At 44.4% G+C, this 24,619-nt stretch overlaps 1 long non-coding RNA gene across 19 annotated transcripts; it reads left to right on the top strand.

Moving 5' to 3' along the window:
* The first annotated feature begins 18,101 nt into the window (after positions 1-18,101).
* On the top strand, positions 18,102-22,769 carry LOC125551473. Of its 19 annotated transcripts, none has more exons than XR_007302715.1 (10): positions 18,103-18,831; positions 18,929-18,961; positions 19,149-19,237; positions 19,469-19,521; positions 19,717-19,779; positions 20,138-20,345; positions 20,448-20,603; positions 20,790-21,727; positions 21,986-22,128; positions 22,486-22,769. It is a non-coding gene; the product is annotated as an uncharacterized LOC125551473 (long non-coding RNA). The 19 variants fall into 19 exon arrangements; XR_007302716.1 differs by having other exon boundaries at positions 19,717-20,350; positions 20,790-20,858; positions 21,074-21,727; XR_007302711.1 differs by having other exon boundaries at positions 19,717-20,350; positions 20,790-20,858; positions 20,957-21,727.
* The last annotated feature ends 1,850 nt before the right edge of the window (positions 22,770-24,619 follow it).

Here is a 24,619-nt window from a genome sequence, read left to right as displayed (position 1 = left end):
GGAAGGTTTGGTTGAAGTAGTAGGCGCCGAAGCCATTGGAGCTTGAGTATAGGAGCCATAGTTCTTGGACGTGTACTTGGAGTACTTGTAGTCCTCTTATACTTGTTTTTCTGCCTTGGTGGCTTGGTGCACTAAATCAATGAGGTTGGAGTAGGGTTGGAAGTCGGCGGTTTTCTTGATAGGATGGTTGAGTCCGTTCAAGAATCGCGCCATGGTTTGTTCCTCATCTTCCATGACATTTGCTTGAATCATGGCAATCTCCATTTCCTTGTAGTACTCTTCAACCGACTTCGTGCCTTATTTAGGAGTTGCAACTTTTTGAATAAGTCGCGGCTATAGTGTGTTGGGACAAAGCACGCTCTCATGACATCCTTCATTTGATTCCAAGTGGTGATGGGTGGCTTTCCTTTTACTTCTCGTCGTTCAATGACTTGCTCCCACCAAATAAGGACGTAATCTTGAAACTCAAGGGATGCCATGGCGATCTTCTTTTATTCTTCATAGTTATGTAAGCGAAAGATCTTGTTGACTTTCAATGCCCATGAGAGATAGTCTTCGGGATCATTGCTTCTGGAAAAATTTGGCATGTTGAACTTGAGCTTGCCGTAGCATTGCTCTTCATTGCACTCTTGCCTATTGTGATCACATTCTTGACGTGGAGGATTATCAACCTCAAGTTGCTCTTGGCGTGGAGGATTCTCATTGTTTTGTTGCTCTTGGCGAACTTGTGGTTCTTGTCGAGCTTGTTCTTCTTGTCTATTATGGTGGCGCATCATTTTATTAACAATGATAAGCACAAGCGACTTTGTTACAACTTAGTATTTAGCCAGGCGACTCATGAGATTATTACTTTGCCTGCACCTTCTTTGTTTGATCTTTATTCAGGCAAATACACTATTATTCCCGAGGACATCTATGCATATTGGGGTCTGACACAACCCCCAGTACCTGAGCCAGCACCAGTACATGAGGCATACCTGGAGCTTGTTCATTAGTGGGAGCCACACGAGCTCTCCGACCAGTGGAATCCTGATGCGGGGCTAACCTGATCTAGGCCAATCTTTCATGAATGGAGGGGATTCCCACAAAAAACACGAAGAACACGCGGGGGAAAACATGAGGGGAATGAGAGGAAACACTCAAATCAACAAGAAACAATCACACATGTGCTAGATCCGAATACACGTAGAGATACACGATCCAAAGTCAACAAAGGGTCTTGAATCCGCTTGGGAGATCTTCTCCGTAGAGGCCGCGGTCTCTTGTGGAGTAGACCTCAAGGGGATGAGCAAAGCTCTATCTCTCAAATGAGCTAAACCAATGCCAACCCTAGAAAAGTGGAGGAGGTGGAGTATATACAGTCTTAGTCGACGAAAGGGCACATGGGCCTTCACCCTAGTCTCTGTGCACAGATAGGCGTCAGTAGTCCGACAGGTGTCGGATGTCTAATGGCTCGCGGGGGTCCGGTCGTCCGGTACTGGTCGGACGTTCGACGTTTTGGCTCTGGTCAGCCTTCATGGGTCGTCTGGAGGGCCCGGACTTCTGATGTTTCTATTCTGTGAAGACTTGCCGGATTTCCGGTGGAGACCGGCTGTCCAGTCGTTGGAGGGTGTCAGATGTCCGGTTCTTTTCGGACGTCCGGTGGCTATAGCGTTCCCAGGCTGGGATTTTGGCTGGTGTAGCTTCCAGGGGTCAGACGTCCGACGCAGCTCAGTCGTCCGATGGCTGTCAACTTATGGCAGCTTCTTCTCTTGGTCCTTGGACTCGGTATCCTCACCGTCTTGTCCACTTGGAGTAGCGTCTTCACATCCGTCCTCTCGATACATGATCATGCATAGAGTCTCCACTTTAGGTAGTAGCCATGTCTCATATGCATCAAATGGGAGGTCATTAAGGAGAGATGCCACCTCGGTTTCAAGTGCTCTTGCACATGATCGTGGCATCAGTCCATTTGGTACTTGATGAGATGGATCCATTGGGATGACTAAAGGATGCTCTGCATCATCTCCCCCCATTGGGAAAGATCCGACCTCGGTCGAAAGCATCATCACCATGGTAGGGAGAGAGATCTTTGATGTTCAAGACACGGGGTACTTGTCACGTGGGATGTTGATCTTGTAGGCGTTGTTGTTGTAGCGTTCGAGCACCTTGAAGGGTCCATCGGCTCGAGGTAGAAGCTTGGACTTGTGTTTGTTGGGGAAGCATTCCTTGCGAAGGTTTAGCCACACAAGATCTCCAATGTTGAATATCATGGGGTGCTTGTTGACGTTTACCTTGGCCACGAGGCGTTATACTTGGCGCTCGATGGTGTGCCTTGTATCTTCATGCACCTTCTTGAGATAGCTTGCTCGGGCACTTGCGTCCATGTTCATGTGCTCTTGTAGTGGTAGAGGTAGAATGTCCAATGGGGACAACGAATTGAAGTCGTAGATGACCTCAAAGGGGGACTTGCCGGTAGTCGAGTGTCTTGCGTGGTTGTAGGCGTACTCGGCAAAAGGCAGGGACTCCTCCCACTCCTTGATGTTCTTCTTGATCAACACGCGTAGGAGAGTGGAGAGCGTCCCGTTTGTGACCTCCATTTGGCCGTCGGTTTGTGGATGGTATGCCGAGGAGAACAAAAGCTTGATTCCGAGCATGGCCCATAGGGACTTCCAAAAGTATCTTAGGAACTTTACATAGCGGTCCGACACGATAGTCTTAGGCACGCCATGTAGACGCAAGATTTCCCTATAAAAGAGATTGGCAGCATGTGAAGCATCATCTATCTTGTTGCATGGAATAAATTGTGCCATCTTAGAGAAACGGTCCACAACAGCAAACACGAAATCTTTGCCATTGCGAGTTCTAGGCAAACCAAGTACAAAGTACATACTAATATCTTCCCTTGGGTGACACGGAATAGGAACTGGCATATAGAGACCATGGGATTGGGCTTTAGACATAGCTTTTCGACATGTAGAGCATCGGTTGGTGTAGTGGGAGACATCACGGAACATCTTGGACCAAAAATAGTTCTTTGAGAGCGTAGAAAAGGTCTTGTCGCATCCAAAGTGTCCCATAAGTCCTCCTCCATGAGCTTCTTGCAAAAGTAACAAACGAAGAGAAGACTCAGGGATACATAGTTTGTTAGCTCATTGGATAATCATCTCTGATCTAATTTCTTCCCCAAGATGTATGCGTCAAACATTTGGCAAAAGGGATAGCAAAAGTAGGATCATGCGCATACAAGTGTTTTATGTGCTCAAAGCCAATGACATTTAATTCAAGTTGGGTAACTAGCATGCATTTACGGGAAAGCGCATCCGCCACAACATTCTCCTTTCCTTTGATATACTTTATGATATAAGGAAATGACTCAATGAATTCTCTCCACTTAGCATGATGCTTGTTCAACTTAGTTTGACCCTTGAGGTACTTAAGTGTTTCATGATTCGTGTAAAGAATGAAATCATGGGGGCGGAGATAATGCTCCCAAACATGCAAGACTCTCGCTAAAGCATATAGCTCTTTGTCATGGATTTGGTAGTTAAGTAACGCTCCGGAAAGTTTTTCACTAAAGTATCCTATGGGGCGCTTCTCTTGCATCAACACACCTCCTATGCCATAACGGCTAGCATCGCAATGTATCTCAAAAGGTTTATCAAAGTTGTGTAATGCAAGCAAAGGGGCATGCGTAAGCAAAGCAAATTATTAAGCTCATTGAATGTGATATCTTGTGATGGTCCCCAAACAAAAGGTGCGTTTTTCTTACTCAAGGCATGTAAAGGTAAAGCAACGGTGCTAAAATCCTTCACAAAGCGACGATAATATCTGGCTAAGCCAAGAAAACTACGCACTTGTTGAAAGTTTGTGGGTTGGGGCCAAGTTTTAATAGCTTCGATCTTGGTTTTGTCTACACGCACACTCTTGGAAGAGACAACAAATACTAGGAAAAAAAGTTTGTCTACCCCAAATTTGCGTTCTCCATGTTGTCATAGAGTCTCCCTTTGCGAAGAGTTTGCAAAACGGTTCTAAGATGTGTCACATGATCTTGGAGCGACTTGCTAAACAGAAGTACGTCGTCAAATTAGACCACAAAAAATACGCCAATATATGGTCTAAGGACAAAATGCATGACGCGCATGAATATACCGGGTGCTTCGAATAAGCCCATTGGCATAACAAGCCCTTCGTAAAGCCAAATTTGTTCTTAAAAGCGGTTTTCCATTCATCACCCTCTTGTACGCGGATTTAATAGTAGCCACTCTTAAGATCAATCTTAGATAAAATTGCGGCTCCGCTAAGCTCATCTAGCATGTCATCTAAGCATGGGATGGGGCGAATGTATCTAATGGTGATAACATTGATAGGACGACAATCAGAACACACGCGATATGTACCATCTTTCTTGGGAATAAGGATTACCGGCACAACACATGGGCTCAAGATTTCTCGTACATGGCTATTGTTGATGAGTTGTTGTAATTGACATTGGATCTCCTTGCACTACTGCAGGATGCTGCTAACGCGACACTACGATCAGAGACCCTTCGAGAAACTGTGTGCGATGCAGACAATCGCAAACGGTGGTGTATGAAAACCGTCAAAAAAGGTGCAAAACGTTTGCGATGGAGGATGCATCAAACACGGTTCAGATTTTAGTTACATGTGCGATTCAGGCCACACGGTTAACCCATTCGAACTGTTTGCGATGGTGCAGAACAACAGAAACGGGCAGCCATATCAATGTGTGTGCGATATACGGCATACAGTTAGCTCCGATGAACCGTTTGCTATTAGGGAGTGCAACATAAACGGTTAGCCACATCAAGGTGTGTGTGATATAGGGCATACGGTTCACTCGGACGAACTGTTTTCGATTACCGAACGCAACATAAATGGTTAAAATTAACAAGATGTGTGTGATACGTGGCAAACAACTAACTTGGATGAACTGTTTGCGATGAAAATTTACAACACAGACAGTTAATACAGTTAGTTCGTGTGCGATTCTGGGTGTACAAAAAACTTTGAAAAATGCAAACTAGTTGCTTGCGGTGGCTAGGAGTATCGCACACGGCCGCAAGGGTTCTATGCTGATCATGGAGTTCGAGAAGACCATCATCGGAAGGCCAGCAGCTCAGCATTTTAGCTTATATTTCATTATAATTCTATGCATTTGTAGGTCGTGAGTGTTCTGGGCCTTGCCGCATTTGGAATTTTAAATTATCCTAAATATGTAAGACAATTATTAAGAATTATTAACAGTTGCCATTGTACTTTGCCTCAACGGCTCGCAAAGCACGCGCAGGGACGCCAGAGCAGAGCGCGCCGCGGCCGCCTCAATAGCGAGCAACCATGTGGTCAACCTTCCGCCATCAATAATTTTTGACCTTGTTTCTCGTCACATTGCTGATTACAACGCAATAAGTAATTGCAAATCTGTCCACACCTCTCAAACTAATATGTGTTCACACTTAGCACCGGGCTATAAAAACTACCCACTCGAAAATTACTTCACAGTTCCTCTCCTCATCACCGACAAAACTGGCTTTCTCTGTCAAGTCGTTCCGCCATGACCGACAGGAGGAGTTTAGGGTGGACATATAACCAGGCAGCAAAGAACAAGGCCACGGAAGCACTAGATAGGTCTCGCGTGAAGCCGCAGCCGCGGCAGAGATGTCCGGGCGCGCCGCGGAGCCCTTGAACAAGCTCTCACGGGCACGCGAGGACTCTCACAAGCGCATTCGCGACATCGGCTATCGCGATGAGCCGGCGTTCCTGAAGTCCTTCACCGCCGCCGACGACACTCTCACTAACGTCACTACGCAGAAGGAGCTGGTCGACGGCTTGATGAAGCTGCTCAAGATCAGCGATGCCTCGGTTGACAAGGCGACCGGCCTCGTCGAGCAACTCATGGATGACAATCTGAATCTCCTCAAGTTGGTCGCCAAGAAGGAGGAGGAGGCCGTCGGATGGAAGATGATGCATGAGCAGAGCAGTGCCTCGGAGATGACGCTAAAAGCGGTCGGCGAGGAACTGATGGGTGGCTTGAGAAAGCTCCGGATCGAGTGTGAGCAGGAGGTGGAGGAATCCGTGGCTGCTTTCAAGCAAAGTCGTGAGGAATTAAAGAAGGAGCTGGAGGATTTCGCTGCCCGGCGATCCATCGACGAGTAGAGGCAGTAGTGACCCAGACCATCGTCTGCAATTTCCTTCTTCTCTTGCCCCGTGTCTTCCGGGCTTTGCTGCATGTGGCATTTTATATTATCCGGAATATGTAAGACAATTATTATGTGCGCCATTGTAAATTTGTCGTCGTATTATCTGTTTCCATTTTATTTGTGGTCGTATTATCCGTTTCCCTATGTGGCAATTTAAATTAGGGCAGAATACTAGTTGAAAACACGAACAAAGCAAATGTTGCCATGGGATCACAAGCAAACACCCTCCGTCGAGGTGCTTTAATTAACCCATTAATGGAGAAGTTGTGAGAGAGGCAGGTGGCGGCTGGTGCATGGAGGTCAAAGAGCTCGCTTCCCAATGAGCATGGGCGGCCTTGCTGCTCGCACGTGTCCCATCGAGCCTGCGAGGTGGACAGGATGCATGCGCCCCGTCGAGCCTGCGTGGCGGACTGCTCGCACGCATCCTGTCGAAGCTGCACGGCGCACTTCTCGCGCTCGTCCCGTCTAATCAAACAGCTGCACGCATGCCACCGAGTATGGTTAAATTTCGACACGGTAAATATAATACAGCCGTTTGCGATATTAATGTGTCACCTTTTTTCAAAAAGGACTTCGTTGGCTACTAATGTGTGCGCCTCTTCTCAAACTAGTCGATTTTTATTACCACGTCATATATGTGCCATGTCATGAAACCATGCCAAGTTTCATGTTTTTTGGGTGACTTTTTTATTTACTGGGATTTAAAAACTGAGATTCTCATTGTTTCAGGACGACGACAAGTTTGTAATTCATTCTCATTCCTTAAACGAGACCTAAACATGCACCCAATGACACACGTACGATTTCCCACCTATTTTGCTTCACTGGAGCATGTGGTTGTAGTTCAAATTTGAATTATGGACTACATTAAATGCATAGAAAACTTAGTAATTAGTAATATATATACAATGGCCAAACGAACTCTGAACAGTTTCAAATTTCAGCCCGACACTCCTGTTATTCTATGTTGCCTGTAGAAAACAAAGTTCAAGGCGAGAAGAGGCATCGATTATCGTTTCGCCTACAAGAGGGGCATGTTTCCCTACTGGAACCACAAGGGTTGCGACAGGCTCCGGTTTGTAAAAGGCTTGTAATATAGCTTCATCCAAATTGGACAATTATATAGACCATGTAGTGACATCATACCAAGTTTTATGATTTCCTGATGAGTTTTGGATTTACAGACATTTAAAAACCAAGATTCGCAATGTTTGTGGCCAGGCCAGGACGGCGGGATGGTTGAATTCGGTCCCATTCATTCCATGGGACCTAAACATGCACCCCAAGGAAACATGTACGTTTTTTCTAGCCATTTTGGTGCACTGGAACATGTATTTGTAGTTTGGATTTGAATGATGGACATTAAATGCCTAGAAAATTCAATTAATGAATAAAAAAGGTCAAACGAACCCTGAATAATTTCAAAGTTCAGCCCGAACCTCCAGTTGTTCCATGTCGCTTGTAGAAGAAAATACGAGGCTAGAAGAGGGAGTGATTAGCGTTTGGCCCACAAGGCGACACATTTCCCTATCAAAACCATGAGGGTTCTTGCGATAGGTTCCGGTTTGTAATAAATCTTGGCCCAAATTGGCAATGTTTTTACCATGACATATATGTGCCATGACATGACACCTTGCCACCTTTGATGACTTTCTGGTGAGTTTAGGATTTATGGGGACTTAAAAACCGAGATTCGAAATGTTTGAGGAAGAGCTAGGACATCGGTGCGACTGTAATTTGTTCCCATTCCTGCCATGAGACGTAAACATGGACCCAAGGACACATGTATAATTTTTCTAGCCATTTTGGTGAACTGGAGCATGTATTTGTAGTTCAGATTTGAATTATGGACATTAAATGCATAGGAAACTTAATTAGTGTATAAAAAGGCCAAACGAACCCTGAATAAGTTTAAATTTCAGCACGGATATCCTATGGTTCCATGTTGCCCATGGAAGAAAATACAAGATGAAAAGAGGCAGTGATTACGTTTCACCCACAAGGGGAACACGTTTCCCTATCAGAACCACGAGGCTTCTTTGAGAGAAGCTCCAGTTTTTGTAAGAGGTTTGCAATAAAGCTTGGCCCAAATTGGACAATGTTTTTACAACGACATATATGTGCCATGACATGACACCATGCCACATTTGATGACTTTCTGGTGAGTTTTAGGATTTATGGGGACTTAAAAACCGAGATTCGAAATGTTTGAGTATGAGCCATGACACCAGTACAGTTGTAATTCGTTCCCATTCCTGGCATGGAACCTAAACATGCACCCAATGACACATGTATAATTTTTCTAGCCATTTTGGTAAACTGGAGCATGTATTTGTAGTTCATATTTGAATTATGGACATTAAATGCCTAGGAAACTCAATTAGTGTATAAAAAGGCCAAACGAACCCTGAATAAATTTAAATTTCAGCATGGATATCCTGTCGTTCCAAGTTGCCCGTAGAAGAAAATACAAGGTGAAAAGAGGCAGTGATTATGTTTTGCCCACAAGGGAGACATGTTTCCCTATCGGAACCACGAGGCTTCTTTGAGAGAAGCTTCAGTTTGTAAGAGGCTTGTAATAAAACTTGCGCCACAGTGGACGAAAAAAATTCCTCAACATATAAGTGTGATGTCGTGACACCATGGCAGGTTTCACGATTTTCAGCTTAGTTTTGGATTTACGGGGATTTAAAAACCGAGATTCTTCTCACGAAATGTTTTCAAATAGCACAAGATTCACTCACCAAAGCCGATATTCAATGAAAACTTCGTGGAAACCATATTTTAAAGTTTCATCAAAATCTGAAAAAATGTCGGATGTTAAGAAGGTGATGTTTTATTGCGACACAAAATTTCAAGTTGAAAAACATTACGAGATGTGAGATATGAAAAAGACAAATTTCGCCCTGAATAGTGACATTACTATTGAGCACTATTCAACACTGATTTTGTCTTTTTCGTAGCTCACATCTCTTAATGTGTTTCAACTTGAAATTCTGTGTGCAAATAAAACATCATCGTCTTAACATCCTGCATTTTTTTAAAACTTCAAAACATCTTTTTCTCGTGGTTTTCACCAGTTTCCACCAAATGTTGGTTTCATTATGATATTCCCCACCCCTGCTGCTGCTACCTCTTGAGCACTGCGTTGGTTTTCCCTTGAAGATGAAAGGGTGATGCAGCAAAGTAGCTTTAGTATTTCCCTCAGTTTTTGAGAACCAAGGTATAAATCCAGTAGGAGCCTACGCGCGAGTCCCTCGCACCTGCACAAAACAAATAAATCCTCGCAACCAACGCGATAAGGGGTTGTCAATCCCTACACGGTCACTTACGATAGTGAGATCTGATAGATATGATAAGATAATATTTTGGTATTTTTATGATAAAGATATAAAGTAAAATAAAAGCAATGAAAATAACTAAGTATTGGAAGATTAATATGATGAAGATAGACCCGGGGGCCATAGGTTTCACTAGTGGCTTCTCTCAAAAGCATAAGTATTTTACGGTGGGTGAACAAATTACTGTTCAGCAATTAACAAAATTGAGCATAGTTATGAGAATATCTAGGTAAGATCATGTATATAGGCATCACGTCCGAGACAAGTAGACCGACTCCTGCCTGCATCTACTACTATTACTCCACACATCGACCGCTATCCAGCATGCATCTAGAGTATTAAGTTCAAGAGAACAGAGTAACGCCTTAAGCAAGATGACATGATGTAGAGGGATAAACTCATGCAATATGATGAAAACCCCATCTTGTTATCCTCGATGGCAACAATACAGTACGTGCCTTGCTCCCCCTACTGTCACTGGAAAAGGACACCGCAAGATTGAACCCAAAGCTAAGCACTTCTCCCATTGCAAGAAAGATCAATCTAGTAGGCCAAACCAAACTGATAATTCGAAGAGACTTGCAAAGATAACCAATCATACCTAAAAGAATTCAGAGAAGATTAAAATATTGTTCATAGATAAACTTGATCATAAACCCACAATTCATCGGTCTCAACAAACACACCGCAAAACAAGATTACATCGAATAGATCTCCACAAGAGAGGGGGAGAACTTTGTATTGAGATCCAAAAAGAGAGAAGAAGCCATCTAGCTAATAGCTATGGACCCGAAGGTCTGAGTTAAACTACTCACACTTCATCGTAAGGGCTATGGTGTTGATGTAGAAGCCCTCCGTGATCGATGCCCCCTCCGACGGAGCTCCGGAACAGGACCCAAGATGGGATCTCGTGGATATAGAAAGTTACGACTGTGGAATTAGGGTTTTTGACTCCGTATCTAATCGTTTGGGGGTACGTAGGTATATATAGGAGGAAGAAGTATGTCGGTGGAGCAACAGGGGGCCCACGAGGGTGGAGGGCCCGCCTGGGGGGTAGGCGTGCCCCCTACCTCGTGGCCTCCCTGTTGGTTGCTTGACGTAAGGTCCAAGTCTCCTGGATCTTGTTCGTTCCAAAAATCATGTTCCCAAAGGTTTCATTCCGTTTGGACTCCATTTGATATTCCTTTTCTTCGAAACCCTAAAATAGGCAAAAAACAGCAATTCTGGGCTGGGCCTCCGGTTAATAGGTTAGTCCCAAAAATAATATAAAAGTGAAAAATAAAGCCCAATAATGTTCAAAACAGAAGATAATATAGCATGGAGCAATCAAAAATTATAGATACGTTGGAGACGTATCAAGCATCCCCAAGCTTAATTCATGCTCGTCCTCGAGTAGGTAAATGATAAAAACAAATTTTTTGATGTGGAATGCTACTAGGCATAATTTGAATGTAATTCTTCTTAATTGTGGCATGAATATTCAGATCCGAAAGATTCAAGATAAAAGTTTAATATTGACATAGAAATAATAATACGTCAAGCATACTAACTAAGCAATTATGTCTTCTCAAAATAACATGGCCAAAGAAAGTTCATCCCCACAAAATCATATAGTTTAGTCATGCTCCATTTTCATCACACAAGAATGTTCTCATTATGCACAACCCCGATGACAAGCCAAGCAATTGTTTCATACTTTAGTAATCTCAAACTTTATAAACCTTCATGCAATATATGAGCGTGAGCCATGGATATAGCAGTATGGGTGGAATAGAGTATAATGATGGGGGTTATGTGGAGAAGACAAAAAGGGAGAAAGTCTCACATCAACGAGGCTAATCAATGGGCTATGGAGATGCCCATCGATTGATGTTAATGCAAGGAGTAGGGATTGCCATGCAACGGATGCACTAGAGCTATAAATGTATGAAAGCTCAACAAAAGAAACTAGTGGGTGTGCATCCAACTTGCTTGCTCACGAAGACCTAGGGCACTTGAGGAGGCCCATTGTTGGAATATACAAGCCAAGTTCTATAATGAAAAATTTCCACTAGTATATGAAAGTGACAAAACAAGAGACTCTCTATCATGAAGATCATGGTGCTACTTTGAAGCACAAGTGTGGAAAAAAGATAGTAGCACTGTCCCTTTTCATTTATCTCTTTTTTGGGCCTTTTTTTATTTGGCCTTTCTCTCTCTTTTTTTATTGGGACAATGCTCTAATAAATGATGATCATCACACTTCTATTTATTTACAACTCAATGATTACAACTCGACACTAGAACAAGGTATGACTCTATATGAATGCCTCCGGCGGTGTACCGGGATATGCAATGAATCAAGTGTGACATGTATGAAAGAATTATGAATGGTGGCTTTGCCACAAATACGATGTCAACTACATGATCATGCAAAGCAATATGACAATGATGAACGTGTCATGATAAACAGGATGGTGGAAAGTTGCATGGCAATATATCTCGGAATGGCTATGGAAATGCCATAATAGGTAGGTATGGTGGCTGTTTTCAGGAAGATATATATAAGGAGGTTTATGTGTGAAAGAGCGTATCATATCACGGGGTTTGGATGCACCGGCGAAGTTTGTACCAACTCTCAATGTGAGGAAGGGCAATGCACGGTACCGAAGAGGCTAGCAATGATGGAAGGGTGAGAGTGCATATAATCCATGGACTCAACATTATTCATAAAGAACTCACATACTTATTGCAAAAATCTACAAGTCATCAAAAACCAAGCACTACGTGCATGCTCCTAGGGGGATAGATTGGTAGGAAAAGACCATCGCTCGTCCCCGACCGCCACTCATAAGGAAGACAATCAAAGAACACCTCATGTTTCAAATTTGTTACATAACGTTTACCATACGTGCATGCTACGGGACTTGCAAACTTCAACCCAAGTATTTCTCAAATTCACAACTACTCAACTAGCACAACTTTAATATCACTACCTCCATATCTCAAAACAATCATCAAGCATCAAACTTCTCTTAGTATTCAAAACACTCATAAGAAATTTTTTACTAATCTTGAATACCTAGCATATTAGGATTATTTAAGCAAATTACCATGCTATTTAAGACTCCCAAAATAATCTAAGTGAAGCATGAGATATGAATAGTTTCTATAAAACAAATCCACCACCGTTCTCTAAAAGATATAAGTGAAGTACTAGAGCAAAACTATATAACTCAAAAGATATAAGTGAAGCACATAGAGTATTCTAATAATTTTCGAATCATGTGTGTGTAACACCCTCGATGCGACTATATCTCCCACGTGTCGAGGCACGACTTAGAGGCATAATCGCATTGAAGGCATATGTCGCAAGTAAGGTAATCTTTACAACATCCCATGTAATATAATAATAAAGGGGAGATAACATAGTTGGCTTACACTCGCCACGTCAATCAAGATACATAAATAACATTACATCATCCAAACACTCATGGCCCGACTACGGCGCCAAAATAAAAGATAACCCAACATGCGACACGGTCCCGATCACCCCAACAGGGCACCACTACCGATCATCAGGAAAGGAAACATAGTATCGCTGAGAGTCCTCGTCGAACTCCCACTTGAGCTCGAGCACGTCACCTGGAGCGGAATCATCAGGCCCTGCATCTGGTGTAATAGTAATCTGTGAGCCACAGGGACTCAGCAATCTCGCACCCTCGCGATCAAGACTATTTAAGCTTATAGGTAAGGCAAGGTAAATATGTGGAGCTGCAGCAAGCGACTAGCAAAAATGGTGGCTATCTTGTTCGCAAAAGAGAGCAAGAAGAGGAGGCAAAGCGCGAGCGAGAAACTAGAGAGCAACCTGCGCAAGCATTACTCCAACACCATGTTCACTTCCCGGACTCCGTCGAGAAGAGATCATCACGGTAACACACTCAGTTGTTTCATTTTAATTAAGTTAAGGTTAAAGTTATCTACAACCGGACATTAACAAATTCCCATCTGCCCATAACCGCGGGCACGGATTTCGAAAGTTCAAATCCCTGCAGGGGAGTCCCAACTTAGCCCATGACAAGCTCTCACGGTCAACGAAGAAATAGACCTCCTCCCGAGACGTTCCGATCAGACTCGGTACCTCGGTTCTTCAAGACACTTCGACAGGTTAAAGCAAGACCAGCAACACCACCCAGATGTGCCGACAAATCCCGATAGGAGCTGCACATATCTCGTTCTCAGGGCACACCGGATGAGCAAGACGTCGGGTAGGCCAGCCCAGAGTTGCCCCTGGTAGCCCCGGACATCGCTCGGTTGGACCAACACTCAGAGGAGCACTGGCCCGGGGGGGCTAAAATAAGATGACCCTCGGGCTCCGGAAACCCAAGGGAAAAGAGGCTAGGTGGAAAATGGTAAAACCAAGGTTGGGCATTGCTGGAAAAACTTTAATCAAGGTGAACTATCAAGGGGTTCCCATTATAACCCAACCGCGTAAGGAACGCAAAATCCGGGAACATAACACCGATATGACGGAAACTAGGGCGGCAAGAGTGAAACAAAACACTAGGCGAGAGGCCGAGCCTTCCACCCTTTACCAAGTATATAGATGCATTAAGATAACATGGCAATATAATGATATCCCAACAAGTAAATAAATGTTCCAACAAGGAACGGTTTCCAATCTTCACCTGCAACTAGCAACGCTATAAGAGGGGCTGAGCAAAGCGGTAACATAGCCAATCAACGGTTTGCTAGGACATGGTGGGTTAGAGGTTTGACATGGCAATTTGGGAGGCTTGAAAGCAAGTGGTAGGCATCGTAGCATAGGCATAGCAAAAGAGCGAGCATCTAGCAAAGCAAAGATAGTAGTGATTTCGAGGGTATGATCATCTTGCCTGCAAAGTTGTCAGAGTTGACTGGATCCTCGAAAGCAAACTCAACGGGCTCCTCGTTAGCGAACTCGTCTCCCGGCTCTACCCAAATAAGACAAACAAGCAAACGGAACACAATCAACCACGTGCAAGCTCAAACAATATGATGCAAAGATGGTATGCTATGCGGAATGTGATGCGGGAAGCATATGCAAGATTTGACAAGGGATGCATGAACCTGGCCTCAACATGGAAATCCAAGTGTGCCGCTGGAAAGATGAGATGAAATCGCTTGAAAACGATATAAAGAACGCCGGAATTGGAGTTACGGTTTGAAAATGGCAAGCAATTCAAATATGACCACGTTCTGCGATTTACAGCAAGTAGCCATCTAAATGCAACAATATGAACATGCTACAGCACCCAAACATGGCAACAAAATACATGGTAGGAATGCATTCAAGATGCTTAACAAAAGTCTAGCACTGAGCTACGGCCAATTCATCCATTAACAGGTTCAAACAAGCATGGCAAAAATGCATATGGTAAACAGATCTCAGACTTAGTGAAATTAACACTTGTCTGGAATTTCAGATCAGATAGCACTCTTCGGAGCAACAAAACTATATGCTACAGGACCTGAACATGGCAAAGTAAAGCATGGCATGGAGCTACTCAAAGAGCTTAACAAAAGTCCCTCAGTGACCTTGAGCCAAAAGGGATCAGAAAATACAATTGCAAGCATGTGAACATGGCAAAAACATAATCAGTTCTCAGACTTAGTGAAAACTAGAGCATGCTGAAAACAGATATCACGTAGGCATGTTTACGAGGTCGATGCACTCACTACAGAGCAAGTCATGATAATCTAAGCATACACCCATCAAGAATACACAAACTGCAAGCTAGACATGGCAAGAACAATAACATAGCATGCACGGATCAACTACAACATCATCGACGAAATCGCTAACAAGTAGACAATCTTCCCAGATTCACGAAATGACAAAAATAGAGCTCGATTGACTCAAGTTAGGATGCTCCATAATTGCAAACAAAGACATGGATGGATAGAGCACTACAAGATTAACAAAACATCCTTACTGATCATCCTCAAAAGAGGTACGGATCACTAGGAAACAACATGAACATATGGCAATATGAGATAAACAGCTCAAGGACTTGGTGGAAATGCTAAGTCTCTGAAATCAGCATTACCAAGTGCCTCACTTTGCAAGCTTGTGCTAGTCACCACACACATCACAAAAATACATGGGTTGCACCTCTGGAAAGATGGCAAAACCCTTAACAAAATATATGTAGAACTCATGGGCATATCATGCACACAATAATCATGGCAAAAATGACAAATATCTAAATGGAGTAGCAGATCTGACAATTAACTCAAGTAGCACTCTTCTAACAGCATTTCGGGCATCAAGATCAACTCAAATGAAAATGATGCAATGGAATGAAATGATGTACTCTCCGAGATGAACATTTTGATATGCTATATGCCCAAAACGGAGCTACGAATGCAAAGTTACGATGCAATGAACACGGCAAGATAATTAGGGTTTCGGGGCAAAAAGTCAACCGAGAGGGAGTTTCCAGATCCAGATCGGGATCTCGCGGGTACTGTAGCGGCACGGAGTCCGAGGCTCGCAGGAGAACCCAAGGTCGCCGGAGATGGGCCGGCCGGAGTTGGACGGCGAGGCGGCCGGAGAGAGGGAGGCGCCGGAGGCGCGGTCGGCGAGCTGGTGCGGCGGCGGTGGCCGAGCGGCGGTGGAGCACGGCGCCGGCGACGAGGACATCGGTTCGGCACACGGCATGGCACATGTACTGGACTGGAAGCACAGACGTATGTGCCAAGAGGGAACGTTCCTGTGGCCCGACGAGGACATCGGTTCCTCTGAGTGGGGGTGTATGTAATGGTCTGGCTTATTAGGGATGATAGACTACTCATATCAATAAGGAATTCCTTCTTTTCCGGGAGCCCATTCGGACAGAACTCCCAAGTTAAGCATGCTCAGCTTGGAGCAGTGTCAGGATAGGTGACCGACCTGGAAGTTGCTCCCGGGTGTGCATGAGTGAGGACAAAGTGCACAGAAAAGACTAGTATTGATTTGTGGGGCCAGTCTAGATCCCGCCAGGAGTAACGACCACCGGCGGGTGTGTCCGAGGCGTTACAGTGTGTCTCTCTTAAAAGGTGTGTACAGCAAAGATGATTTTGATAAAATAAAAAGCAAAGACTCAAATCATACAAGACACTCCAAGCAAAATACATATCATGTGGTAAATAAAAATATAGCTCCAAATAAAGTTACCGATGGAAGTAGATGAAAGAGGGGATACCTTCCGGGGCATCCCCAATCTTTGGCTTTTTGGTGTCCTTAGATTATCTTGGAGATGCCATGGGCATCCCCAAGCTTAGGCTCTTGCCACTTCTTATTCCATAATCCATCAAATCCTTACACAAAACTTGAAAACTTCATAACACAAAACTTAAAGTAGAAAATCTCGTGAACTCCTTTAGCGAAAGAAAACAAAATACCACTTCAAGTTACTGTAATGAACTCATTCTTTATTTATATTGGTGTTAAACCTACTTTATTTTAACTTCTCTATGGTTTATAAACTATTTTACTAGCCATAGATTCATCAAAATAAACAAACAACACACGGAAAACAGAATCTGTCAAAAACAGAACAGTCTGTAGCAATATGTAGCTAGCGCAAGATCTGGAACCCAAAAAATTCTAAAATAATTGCTGGACGTGAGGAATTTATCTATTAATAATCTGCAAAAATAATTAACTAAATGGCACTTTAGAAATAAAAATGGCAGCAGTTCTTGTGAGCGTTAAAGTTTTTGTTTTTTACAACAAGATTAACAAGACTTTCCCCAAGTCTTCCCAACGGTTCTACTTGGTATAAACATTAATTAAACACAAAAACCACAACCAAAATAGAGGCTAGATAAATTATTTATTACTAAAAAGAGCAAAAAGCAAGGAATAAAAATAAAATTGAGTTGCCTCCCAACAAGCGCTATCGTTTAACGCCCCTAACTAGACATAAAAAGCAAGGATAGATCTAGGTATTGCCATCTTTGGTAGGCAATCCATAAGTGGCTCTCATAATGGATTCATAAGGTAATTTGATCTTCTTTCTAGGAAAATGTTCCATGCCTTTCCTTAACGAAAATTGGAATTTAATATTTCCTTCCTTCATATCAATAATTGTATCGATCGTTTTAAGGAAAGGTCTACCGAGAATAATAGGACATGAAGGATTGCAATTATCAAGAACGATAAAATCTACGGGCACATAATTCCTATTTGCAACAATAAGAACATCATTAATTCTTCCCATAGGTTTCTTAATAATGGAATCCATAAGGTGCAAATTTAAAGAGTAATCATCAAAATCACAGAAACCTAACAAATCACACAAAGTCTTTGGAATCGTGGAAACACCAGCACCCAAATCACACAAAGCATAGCATTCATGATCTTTAATTTTAATTTTCATAGTAGGTTTCCACTCATCATAAATTTCTACTCCTAATGGACGACTTGGTGAATAGTCTCCACGGTTTATTTTCGCTGGTTTTTTTCGTCATCCTCCCACCTCCAGTTTTTTTCGTCATTCTCCTACCTCCCTTAACTCGCAACCCTTCCACGAAAAAAAACTGTGCCAAAAAAAACCCTACGATCGATGCCTCCTGCCCATAACAGATCGGTCTCCACCGCCAACCAGCCCTTCGCACGCCCGATCCACCCCTTCATCCCGGCCGGACATCCATCACTGTGTCGCGGCCGATCCTAACCTTTGCCGTCGCCCTCGCACATCAAAGCCGCCGCACGTCCATCCTACGATCTGCTTCAGGATCGCTTCAGGAGACGGCGCCGCGATCCCGTTTAGGAGACGCCGGCGATCACGCCCAGGATCCGACGGCGATCCCCTTCTGGACATGCACATCCTCTCGTACGCACGACTTGCATTCATCCCTGCGCTAATTTCGTCCCTTCGCCACCGCCGATCCCTGCGGAGCTTCCCTCCCCAATCCGATCTGACGAAGAGAGTGCCAGATCCGGCCGGGGAGCCGCCGTACAGCCTCCACATCGGTGGACCAGCACCTCATGCCACGGGCGCCGCCGCCACCTCCTGCCTCACGACCCTTTGCCGTGACTCCGCCCCCAAGCGCCACTCCCGCATGCAACCCTAACCCTATCCCTCCATGCCTCGCTGCCTCGCCGATTGAGCCGCGCTGATGGAGCCCGAGCAGCGGTGGCCGACCCCGTCGCCGCCGCCGAGCCTGTGGACAAGGAGAAGGAGAAGGAGAAGGAGGAGGAGACGGAGGCGGCCGAGGACGAGGAGGACACACTGCTAGACCGCGCGCAGCCTGATCTCACGGGTCCCTTTGCACATGTGCAGGTACAAACCATCCTCATCCAAAATTGTGTTTTCCGCTCTGATTTGCCATGCTAATGTGGTTTCAGACTTGCCCAATATGTGATACTGTGTTTTGCAGTTCGTCAATGGACCAATGCCTAATCTCCCCAAGGTACTAACTACTAATTTCTCCCACCCCCTTGGTTCTAACTATGTGCTCTGTCAAACTGTTTCCACCCTTGGCCTTCGGTACAACTCAAACATGAGATGTAGTCTTAACCCTCCACCTAACTTTTGTGTGTTTTCTGAATAATAAAAGTATCAAGCATTTGGTTTACTGGTTGTAATTGCTGTTTTAGGTTGATGTTTCACTGGACCCGGTGAAGGAGTTGAGCAGAGTAATATCTGAGCGAAAAAATTGAGGGGCGTGCTTTGGTTGTGCTCTCAGGTATTTTCCACACATAAAACTTGAAGTGTATTTCGCGTATTCCCCATTTTCTTCTTGATGCTTGAGAAAATCAAAAGATGCCTACAAATACACAGAGTTTTGCATCTGATAGTTAGTCCATCTCATGCACCTGTGCTTCTGGTACACGGAGAAACACTTTTATCAGGTTATCCAACGTTTTAATTAGGATGTGTGTCACTATGGGTACCTGATACTCTAATATCCTTTCAGCCAGGTTATTTTACGAGGGTTGTGTGCACTGAACCCCATTTCTCTGGACCAAGGTATTCTTCTGGCCCTTTTCCAGCAACGGACATGTGACATAGCCAACTACACATTTTTCCTAACATTGATGTAATGTACTGCTAGAAATTGATTATATTTTTTCAGTTAGTACATCGGATGTAATTAACTGCCAGAGATACGAATTAGTTTCAAGCACTATGATTTTACATCGAGATGATGTTTGTTTGTAACAGGGACGATGAACAAGATGGGAATGAGGACGATGCGACCTATAGATGGTTGCTATGGATCGGGAGGTTGATACTGAACATCAGTTTACTACTAATCCGGAGTAGTAATATTGGATTACAGGTCATGGGTTAGTAGTTAACTGCAGAAATCAGAATATTGGATAGCAGTAACTAAGGCCATTGGCAATTTCTATCATATATCATTATTTATTTGTGTGATTCCTTTACCAACTACATGTTTCTATTTGTTTCCTATATTTTGTTTGTTCCTGAATATTTTATGAATTGTGTATTTCTATTTTAATACATAAGAGTCTTTTTCATGCAATTTACTCAATGGCCTATATAAGAAGCCCTAAATAAAGCTATTCCTCATTTGTACACTTTCTTACTTATATAGATCAAAATATGGAATTCTCTGCAGGTTAACTAATACATGCATCAGCTTTGTATCATAAAGATTTCACCATCCCAAGGTAATGGAAATAAGTTCACAAGATTCTCATGTTGAGGTCTGTACAAAGAGATACAAGGCAATGTCTGTGTGCTGGAAGGAGAAACTCACTGCCAAAGCTATAATCCCTGATGCTAAAGCCTGCATGTTCAGATCTGTAGAGTTTACTCATATTACTGTATGGTATATTATTAACTTTCTTTTTATACTTCATATTTGCAACATATATCATCCATTTTAGTATGATTTTAATTTTCAGACATTTATTAAAAAACTGCAGTTAGGTTCTTCACAGCTAGGAGCTTTTAATCAATTGTAGTTATACAGAAAGATTAAGATGGAGGGAGTCATTAAAAATCAGCAATTGTTCCAGCCAACCGGTAGTAGTGGGTGCAGCATTTGAAGACACCAAAAAGAGCCTTGGACTCTGATGGATGTAATGCCTGCCATTTATATATGTTGATATGTTGATTTAGTTCTACTAAACATATGCATGAAAAAAAGTTTGTATTTGCTGACATATATCATGTATTTTAGCATGATTTTACTTTTCAGACATTTACTACAAAACTGCAGTTAGGTGCTTCAGAGCAAGGAACTCATAATTTTGTTTTTTCTGCAGAATGATTAATACAGAGGGAGCCCTTTTGTCAGGTCATTTAATCATTTAATCATAGGTACATTATCTCAGGTAACTTACTACTACCTTTGTTCGAAAATAAGTGTCGTTAACTTAGTACACCTTTGCACTAAAATTGTACTAAATCCGTGACACTTATTTTGGGACAGAGGGAGTATTTCATTTTCTACCTGAACCAAGTTGTTATTTCATTTCTAAGAGGCAAAGAGTTCCTCCTGGTTAGTTTGCCACATTTTATATGTCTATCTATGTGCATTACTTATTAGTTCCCACTTTTGGCTCACTTTCTTGATGCATCTCGTATGAGAGGAAAGGAATGCAAAATCTGACAAGCAATGTTCGGGCATACCCTTATATTTACGTCTGATGAAATGCTGCGGGTGCAAACTAAAAGACTGCTGCCATGAGCAAAAGTGCAGACATTACTTATGAGAAAACAATAAAAGAATCTTCCGTGACTACAGACCACAACGAGTCAAAGACAATGAAAGCACTACTCCATTGGTGGTGTTAGCAAGTGGAGTCTGGAGGGAGAACAACACAAAGTAGGAAATTGATTCCCTCGCCCTCGCTTGCTTCAACGACCCCACCAAGACGGGCGGGGTCGATTCCCCCATCGCCCGACTCATCTCCGACGAGTATGGCGTCAATGGGTATGCCCCGCCGCTTATATGCTTGGCGGGTCCCAGAACACCCGTGATGTGTATGAGCTTGACTAGGGCGAGGGGCTCGTGCTCGTGCTCGTGCTCGAGCTCGACAAGACACACTTCGATCTCATCACCAACAACGAGATGGACTGTGAGACTCCAGAGCAGGCGGGGATGAACGAAGACGAAAGTGGGGGCAGTTCGAGCTTGTCGCTCCCGAAGACCCTGGAGAGGTGCACGAAGAGACTTGGTTAGATTTGTTGGCCACCACTGGTAGATGATCTATGTCTCCTCCCCTGGTTCCTTGTGCATTATTGGGTTGTCTCAATTTTCAGTTTGGAACACTTAGCTATGAATATTTTTTTGATTAATATTGATGTCGTTGTTACATATTGGTACTGGGAAGATTTTATGTATTATTGCTGAGCTCTCATGAGCAGGCCTAATTTTACAGATGTTTAGTGCACCGGTTCCTGTTCATTTACAACACAGCCCTGTGATCTAATTGATGTTTCTCTGAATTTATGACAGGTAAACTGCACTAATAACAAATCGGATGTCATCTCTCATGTTGCCGATTCAACCCTGGACGATGTTGCGCGGCTCGCGGCCATGGACGATGTGCTGTTGGACAACGACGTGAGGCCGAGGCAGCCAATGTGAATGACCACTGGGTATGTAATGCCCCCCCCCCCCCCCCCCCCCCCCCCCCCCCAAAAAAATATGTATTAACTTTTTTGAGTTCTTCTATTTGTTATGCGGTTTTTCTTAAAAGTGTACATCTCCCTTTCATTCATTCATAATTCATAATTCATACAATAAAAGCGTGTTTTACTGCCTGGTTTTTTTGGGGCTTAAAACCGATAGCTTTATGCAGGAGGGCAGGAGGCTGTATGTTGGTTTTGGAAATACCTGTTTGTCCATAGAAAACTACAAAATGCATGTGCGCTTAGAATTCGGATATAGTCACATTTGGCAATATCCAAGATTATTGTTATCTAATAGATTTTCATGTTTCTTTCTTTTTGCAGAAATCATTTACCTTTCAATCTTGGAAGGCCCTAAGCTGAAGGAGAGCATCAATTGTCATGAGAGATAAGCAATATCTATTAGACACGCATACTATCAGGCTAACGCAAACCACTCGGGAATGAAGTATACTTATTGTAACTTTCTATGTGTTGACTTGAGTTTTCCTGTTAGTAAAAGAAACATGCCATTTTTTGCGGTTCATGGATTCATGCTCAATGTTGAAATATTATCTAATCTGCAAAAGCTTGATCAAAGATTCCACTGTGTGCTTATTTCTCCATCATATCGGACGATGAATAATATCAGTAGATAAATATCTCCTTTTTATGCAATGAATTTCATGAAATAAAACAATGTCGATCACTGTCTCCGACGTAATCTTAAGTGCACAGGCATGGCTCACTGCTTTCTTGTAGTATTAGTGTCGTCTTAGTTGTTTCCTTTCTTGATGTTGATTATTTTGATCTTTGTGACTTGTTCAGGTAACAAATATTCACCATGGCTCACTGCTGCCAAGTTGAAAATTTCATGGATCTCCTGTTGTGCCCCTGGCCTCAGGTTCTTCTGCTTCCTCTGCCGTCTTGGAGTGCGCCCTTTCGGAGATGGCCCAGCTACGGGAAGATTTCCAGGGCGCGGACCCGCGTATGTGGCCGGGCGCCTGGAGCTGGCCTCTGGCTGGCTTCACTCCAACTCGGCTGTTCGAGCGTCGCTGAGCCAGGCCACGGCGGCCTCCGAGAAGGAGAAGCAAGCCACCGCCAAAGCTGTGGCCGATCATGAGGCGGCACTGAAGGACGCCGAGGCCTCCCGCGGCCGCTGCTAAGAGCTGGTGGACGAGCTGAAGGGCCTGCGCGACCAGCACACAGAAGAAGCATGTGGCCACCAGGCGAAGGAGGAGGAGATGAGGGCTCGGGAGGATGCCATCAAGGGCCATGACGCCGAGCTGGGAGAGCTGGCGAAGGCGCAGGTCACAGAGCGCAGCCGACTGGAGGAGTTGGAGCGGAAGGCGAGGGCGAAAGAGGCCGATCTTGACGCCAAGGCGAAGGTCCTGGCTGAATACCACGTGGCCTTCTCGCTCCTCGAGGAGAGGCCCACGTGGTGCTGAAGTCACTGCACGAGAAGGGCTTGGAGAGGCCGCTGACCACCGACGAGGATGGCCCTGCTCAGCTGCTTCCCTTCTTGGTGAAGGCGCTCGAGGAAGTCGTGGAGGGCATCGGTCCCATGGCGGAGGCAGGGGCTCACGTCCTTTCCTCAGCCGCGCTGACGCAGGTCTTCAGCCACCTGCACCTTCATGACCCCAGCGCTCGCCTTGACGAGTTGCTGGAGCTTGTAGCTGATGAACACTACGTGGCTGCCGCCGCAGCCGTGAAGGGTCAAGTGGAGGCCTGATGAAGTTCCGTGGCTTCACCACCGATCCCACGGCTCCAGCTGGTGGTGTAGGCGAAGGCGATGCCACCAGGGAAGGAGCACCTCTTGTGGGCGTCGGCGGTGTCCAGGGGTGACCTGCAGCTGCTTTTCTGTTTTATTCCTGCAACATGCACCATGCCTCGTGGAGGCGTTAAACTCGCGTTTAATATTGTGAGAACAATATGTCTTGTAATATTTGCTTTGAGATTTTGCGATTTTCTTCCTATTGGCTTTGTGTTCTGTGTTGGCAGGTGCGGGCGCAGATCCTAACGAGGCGCCACTTGCCTGAGGTCCTGCGTGGCGTAACTGCTTCTTCTTCTTGGGGGTGAACTCAGGAGGGTGCTCGCCCTGGCTGTCGGGGTCGTCGATTGCTGCAGCTTGGAAGACACGCTCGAGGGAACACATCGCGTCTCTTTCCTCGCACAGGACTGTGATGACTCCGCCGCTTCCCGGCATCTTGAGGACATTGTAGCCGTGATGAGTCACCGCCATGAACTTGGCCAGGGCTGGATACCCGAGGATGGCGTTGTATGGTAGGCGGATGTAGGCAACATCGAAGTCGATGAGTTCGGTGCGGTAGTTGTTGCGTTCTCCGAAGGTAACTGGGAGGCGGACCTACCCGATCGGGGTAGTAGAGCCGTCGGTCACTCCTGAGAAAGGCTTGGTAGGCTACAGCTGGTCATATGGCACTTGGAGGTTGTCGAACGTGTCGACGGACAGGACATTGAG

The sequence above is a fragment of the Triticum urartu genome, chromosome 4 (assembly GCF_003073215.2).
Source record: "Triticum urartu cultivar G1812 chromosome 4, Tu2.1, whole genome shotgun sequence".
In the NCBI taxonomy this organism is placed as follows: Eukaryota; Viridiplantae; Streptophyta; class Magnoliopsida; order Poales; family Poaceae; genus Triticum; species Triticum urartu.
This window is presented reverse-complemented; position numbering and strand designations above follow the sequence as displayed.